Genomic DNA, 7179 nt, shown 5'->3' on the forward strand with positions numbered 1-7179 from the left:
GGAAACACAGAGATGAATCATTGATATTTATTTCTAAATAAATCCCATTCTCATTATTGGGGAAAGCAGGTTATTTTGGTAACTCAAGCAGAATGACCTAATTAAAACTTGATATAAAAATTCAGCATGCCGTAGAGCACTTTACCTGTCCAAAGTAAACACAGACAAGCACAATTTATTTTACTGGAGGATCCCTCATGCAAAATTACTAGTGAGTATATCACAACCAATTACAGGCCACTGTATATGCAGATTATTACTCTTTCAATTATTTATAGAGAGCTGCGAGTGCACACAGTTCTTTATAGAGCATCAAACACAGAAGACAAGAGCTCTGAATGAGGAAACCTAAATAGCAGGGAGTTCTCGTGAAATGACATGGTTGGGTGGCAGAAAAACAAAAGGAAATTCATTTGCAGACAGTGAGAGAAGGAAAGGGGGGGAACACGACTTCCGCCGCTCGGAAGAGCGAGTGAAAATGAGTCACCAGAACAAGGATGGGCCCCGCGCAAAACTGGGACTGTGGCAAATGTGTTTATTTTCCTCACTTCCTTACGCCACTCCCAACGCTACTGTATCGTTTTACTATAAGTTATATTCTAGACTTGGCTTTTATCCTTATTTTTTTACTCAAACTCGCGGACAATAAAAGACATCGTAAGCTAAGAGACGAGAAGCAAACTGAAATGCGATACTTGGACATGTCTAGCAGTCAAGGATGAATATCCAGAGTATGGAAAAAGCCTAAGATCAGTAAGAAAACGACAAACGACGCACTCCCAATCCATTGGCAAATCATAGAAACATACAATTATCATAAAAAGAAACACAAGTGGTGAACTACACATATGAGAAGATGCTCGACGTTACCAATAACCGGAGGAAACATCAGTTGAAACAAGATATGCTTCTGGCGACAATGTTTTAAAATTCGGCAACATACTGGAAACAGCAAGGGGAAGTCAAAAATGTCAAACAGTTGGTTGGAGTGTATATTGGTATGGCTCTTTTGGAGAAAACTGACAGTCTTGATTAAAATCATTTTCCAAAGTGTATATCCAGTGCCCCAGCCAATCCACTTCTCGTTGACCACCCAAGAAATACAATCATTATGAGCTCAGGAGATATGTTTAGCAATGCCTTTCGAAAGATTTTTAGAGTGGTGGAACTATTCTGTATAATACGGTAATGGTGGGGGGGTAAGGGGGCGCCTGAGCGCCTCAGTCCGTGGAGCTTCCACTCAGGTCATGATCTCGAAGGTTCCTGAGTTCGAGCCCTGCCTGGGGCTCTTTGCCCTCAGTGTAGAGCCTGCTTCGGATTCTCTTCCGCACTCTGTCCGCCCCTCCCCTGCTTACAGTCTCTCTCCCTCTCTGAAAAATGAATAAGAATTAAAAAAAAAAAAAAAATACCGTAATAGTGGAAAATGGCAGTGTGCATTTGTGAAAACCCCTAGGACTTTACAACACAAAGAGTAAACCCTAATGTAAAATATGGACTTTTTATTTAGTAAAAGTATCTCAGGATTGGTTTGTCAGTTGTAAACGTACCATACTAAGGCAAGATGTTAGTAGGAGGGGAGACTCAGGGTTGGGGGGGAGAGAAGAGTATGTGGGAAGTCTCTGTACTTTTGCTCAGTTTTTCTGTAAACGTCAAATACTCTTCAAAACCCCGCAAAGATTTTTAATTTGTTTAAAAGAGAAGCAAATTGGGAAAGTTTACTGCTGTTTGAGATACGGTGGTGTTACCAATGACAGTGTTGGCAGTTAGAATGATCTAGTAAGTCAAGGGGTGTGTGCGTGTGCTCACGTGCACACACGTATACGTTTAACCTACAAAACCTGGTGGTGGCGAATGTGTCTTATTTTTGTCTTTTTCATCTTTTTTTGAAATGTACAAGTAACTTTTCTCCACTTAGAACATAAGCTGCTTGAGAAATCAAAGGCTTTCCTTACGTCGATTCCCTTCTAGTCGCCCTGAGCAGAGAAAGAGTAATGTCATTACCGGAATGAGTATTACACCTTCACACCAAATAATTTCATAGATGGAATAAGCCAAAAATGTGCCAGACATCATAGTAGGTAATATTAGCATTAATATCGTTTCACCTTAAGTAAAGTTTATTTATTTATTTGGGGGGGTGGGGAGGAGGGGCAGGGAGAGAGGGTGAGAGAGACAGAATCCCAAGCAGGCTCCCTGCTGTCAGCATGGAGCCCAATGTGGGGCTCCACCTTGAGAACCTTGAGGTGAAGTCATGACCTGAGCGGAAATCAAGAGTCGGATGCTTAACCGACTGAGCCACCCAGGCACCCCAAGATCTTATTACCTTAAAGGGAATTTAAGTGTTAAAAAAAACAGAAACAAAGAAGAAAAATTAATTTTCTGTAATCAACTTCTATTTTCTATATTTCTAGAGCCACTTGGTTACCACGATCTCTACATTTTGCTTCTCTTCCCCGTGGTTTGTGCCAAACTCTTCCACGTTTGCCTAACAACGTTTGTGATCCTCTAACAACAACATATAAAGCGTTGTCTTGTGTTGTCCCTTGCTTGTTGGTTGGTTTTCATCCTTGACCTCCTACCCCTCCTGCTTTCACCTCCTTCCTGCCTCCTCACTTAGAAATCTTAATTGGATGCAGTAACATTGCCAGCTCTCATCTGCCTCTCATCTTCCACATCTTTGTGTCTCTCCTTCCGCAGGGCTATAAGCCAAAGCTTCCAGACAAATTGGATGGCATATTAGCAAGTTGCCAGGTGATCCCTCCATGGATTCAAAGGGCAGTATGGAAAGCCCCAAGATTAAAGTTCAAACACTGGAAAAAATCTTCTTGGATTTCAGGTTGGGTTTCTGAGATATTGACGTTTACACAAAGCAGTCACCGTCATCTGATATTTGAGAAGGACCCTGGAATTGGACCAAAGGACTGTTGAAAGGTCCAAGGCATTGCAAATTGACTTGGCATGGGAAGATCCTCCCGAGGAGTAAAGAAAACCAGTGCAGCTTCACTTTCGGCAACGAACGCCATATGCTTGACTCAGCATCCATTACTGAGAAGGTGACAGAGCTGGAGAGACCTGTATACATGACAAGTAGGACAATGCTTTGTCACTCGGGGCGCAACGCTTCCTCTCACTCGAATAAGTTTATGAGAAAGTACTCTTTGCCACAAAGCACCACTGAAACCTGGAGAGGTGTGCCTTTGTTGTGGGGGGGGGGGGGGGGTTCATTTCAATTTTGAAATTCCAGAACAACTGCTAAAAAAGGAAGGATGTGCGGAAAGTGATAGCACATTCAGCTGAGACAGGTTTCTTGTCAAGAGGTTATGTATGTCAAAATACACTTCTGTCTTTCTTAAAGATGGAAACTAATTGGGAGGGAAAAGGATGTATGGAGATCTTGAGTGAAGCTCATTGTTCCCGGCTGCTTAGAATTTAGAGAATAATGTAAAGAAATCTTGTTAACTATTGATTAAAATGTTTGTGAAAATAGACATTGTATTCCAGAGAATTTTAAAGACATAATAAATGAATTCAATTCATTTTATCATTAAAGCAATCAATTTCGGGAGGAAATTTTGAATAAATCCATGAATAAGAAAACAGACGCGTGAGAATTCTGTGTGATACATTTTTTGAATGAGTGCGGTCATATGATAAGACTAAAATTGCCCGAGAAAACGTTTTCTTCTCCTTTTAGTAACTCCCAAAGCAAAGAATAAAAGAGTAACCAAAGTACATCAAAAAAATTGATAATTGAGGGTGGTTATTAATGAAGAGAAAGAAATCTTGAGAATGTAAGCCTCAAACTTATCCAGAAACGTAACACTGTATTTGCTACTTATTTTATTGACTTGATTTGTTAAATTATAAAATTCTTTCTCATTGAAATGAAAGTTGTACATAGGAGAAAAAATAATATGCTCCCCTCCCTACCTCTAACCCTATATCTTTGGTAACAAATGAAACGATGTGGAGTTTCTCCTTTCATAACATGCCATGATAAATACTAAAAATACCTTAAATAGTCTTATATCAAACTTGGAATCCCTTGCTAACATAGATCACGTATTATTCAATCATGTATCTTCAGTAAATAAATAATGATGGAATAAATAGATGAATGAATGAATGTTTATTACTGTTTGATGGTAAAATTTCTTGAGGCAGGATACTATGTCTTAACCTGGGCATTCTAGTTAACTAGAACATTGGCATAGAATAGTTTGTAGTCAATTCATTTTTCTCGAATTGTTGAATAAATGCATGAAAGTAGGGGGAGTTTCAATCCCAAATGGGTTAATATGGGGGAAAATGAAGGGAAAGAAGTCAGTAAAATAAAGAAGCATTAAAAAAAAAAAAAGATGAAGAAAGTGTGAAAGAATGAATGAGGGCAAAAAGGAAGGTGGAGGAAGACGGGGACAAAGACCTGAAGAGAGAGGTCCCTGATGAGAGAACATCCATGGTAGCCGGAAGGTTAAGAGAGCCTCCATACATGCTGCATTCCTGAAGTCTCAATGATTTCTCTACCAAGAGCCATTTTTAACTCCTTTTACTTCCTTTCCCTCGACATCAAACCCATCACCAAGAACCTCTCTGAAGTTTGGCCAATTTTTTTCCTCCCTTACCAGCCTTTTACCCCATCTTCCTTCCTGACCGCAATCCAGAATATATATGGCTATGGAATTAATTCTCCCTGCAACATTGTTTAAACCATAGCATTGCTTAATAAAACAAGTTTGATTCCTCTATGATGCTTAATAAGCCCGAATTCTACAGCTCTACATTCAAATGATTTCATAAGCTTTTATTTATTGTATTTTTAAAGTTTATTTATTTACTTGCGAGAGAGAGAAAGTGCGTCAGTCAGGGGGATGAAGAGAGAGAGGGAGAAAGAGAGAGAATCCCACTGTCAGTGCAGAGCCTGATGCAGGGGCTCAAACTCATGAACCGTGAGATCATGACCTGAGCCGAAATTAAGAGTTGGATGCTGAACCCACTGAGCCACCCAGGCACCCCTATGAGCTTTTATTCTATACCTTCTGAGGCCTTTCCTGGTCCAGCCAAGATAGCTAATTTATCATTTTACATACATTTCCCATTCCTACTATACCTTACCCAACCCAGAATATTCTTCCCCAATCTAGTGAACGCAATGTTATCTTTATTCTGTAGCTACAAGTGTGTGGTCACTTTACATGCCAGGAAATATTAATAACGCAACTTCTGTAATATAGACCCATGTGGCTAGCCATTCTGTGTTCATTCTCCTAAAACTTCATGACACAATTGAGTGTTTGATTGAACCATTCATTCCTTCACAAATCAAATCGAGCACCTACACTGATAAATAAGCCAATAAACACAGTACTTACCCTCCTGGAACCCGAAGTCTAGGGAAAAAGACAAATAATTATAATAATATATTATGATTATTATAATAGGAAAAAAAACGTGTTAAAAGGTGAAAACACAAAACTGAAACAAACCAACACAATCTTACCACAAAATTTTAGGAAGAATTCCTATTGTGTATAAACCCAGTTGAAAAACGAGTGCCTGATTCTTGGTTTTATCTCATGATTGTGGTCCTAAAAGAAGTCAAAGCCTTTTTTTTTTTTAATGTCTTTTTTTATGTCTATTTCCTATCTCAGACACCCAGGGTTTGGTCCAAGCAGAGAGCTGAGTAACGATCCCTTTTCTCTACAAATGATATTTTTTGAGTATGTTTCCTCTTCCATCTTTCTACACTCCATTCAGAAAGTTCCAAAAAAAAAAAAAAAAAAAAAAACCCAGCAGGAAAGGAAATAGAGGATTGCTGATGGAATATTAGATCATTGGAATTATAATACTCATGATGCATGCCACTCTTTGCAAAACACCATATGCTTGACTCAACGTCCTGTGCCAAGGAGGTGAAAGAGCCAGAAAATATCCTGTTCCTGACTATCTTCCATTCAATGATATTACCATGTATTGATTATTCCTCTCAGAAACCTTTATTTTTTTTTCAGATTCCTTTATTATGGCTGTTGTAAAGTGGCCAATCTTGTTAGCCTTTCTGGTGAATGTGTACTCTTCATTTCATTGCAATTTTAACTGGTATTTTTTGAGATTACTAATCATGTACAGCAACTTCCATATGTTTATTGGTCACCTCAATAGCCTCTTCTTGAAGTGCCTGTTTCCGTTCTTTTAAAAAATTGTTTCTACCCAGTTGTTTGTCTTTTTAAAATTTATTTTTAGGGGCGCCTGGGTGGCTCAGTCAGTTGAGCGTCCGACTTCGGCTCAGGTCATGATCTCATGGCGCATGAGTTCGAGACTCGCATCAGGCTCTGGGCTGACAGCTTGGAGCTTGGAGCCTGCTTCGGATTCTGTGTCTCCTTCTCTCTTTGCACCTCCCCCACTCATGCTCTGTCTCTCTCTGTCTCTCAAAAAAATGAATAAATGTTAAAAAAATTTTATTTATTTGTAGCAGCTCTCTATATATTTCAAATAAGATTCTTTTCTTAGTTATGTGTATTTCAAATAGCTTCACCCTTTTTGTATCTTTTTTCATTCTCAATAGTTTCTTTTGATGAACATAAATACAGTGAAGTTACTATATTAGCTTTTATGCATACTTTTTTTTGGCTAAGGCTTTCTGTCTTCCATTTAAGAATTTTTCCCCCTTACTCCTATATTATTAAAGCTTTATTTTTTATTCTTTTAAATTAAGATCTACAATCGATAATAGGGCTGAAAATGAATGAACTAAGTATGTCAAAAATAAAAAAAGGCATAAAACAATAAACCCAGAAAAAGCAGTCAATAATAAATATAAAAGCATAAGTTAAGTGTATAGAAAGCTTACACAATAAAAATCAACCATTTTCTTTTTTCTAATTCTTAGAAAAGACAATAAAATGCAGAATGCAAAACTAACAAATATCAGGAATGAAAAAAATATCACTATTGATTCTGAGACATTAAAATGATTATATAATGATACAGTGAACACATTTTTGTTAATAAATTTGAATTGACACAAGACGAAATAGACAATAGGCATAATCCTTTAACTGTTAAGGAAATTGAACTTATAATCGAAAACATATCCCAGTCTTATGCATGATTGAAATACTCCCAGCACCTCACAGAGGACTCTAGTTATTCTAAATGCCTTATAAATATCTTAAAATGATT

This window comes from Panthera pardus, unplaced genomic scaffold (assembly GCF_024362965.1).
Source record: "Panthera pardus isolate Hobbes unplaced genomic scaffold, ASM2436296v1 HiC_scaffold_24, whole genome shotgun sequence".
In the NCBI taxonomy this organism is placed as follows: Eukaryota; Metazoa; Chordata; class Mammalia; order Carnivora; family Felidae; genus Panthera; species Panthera pardus.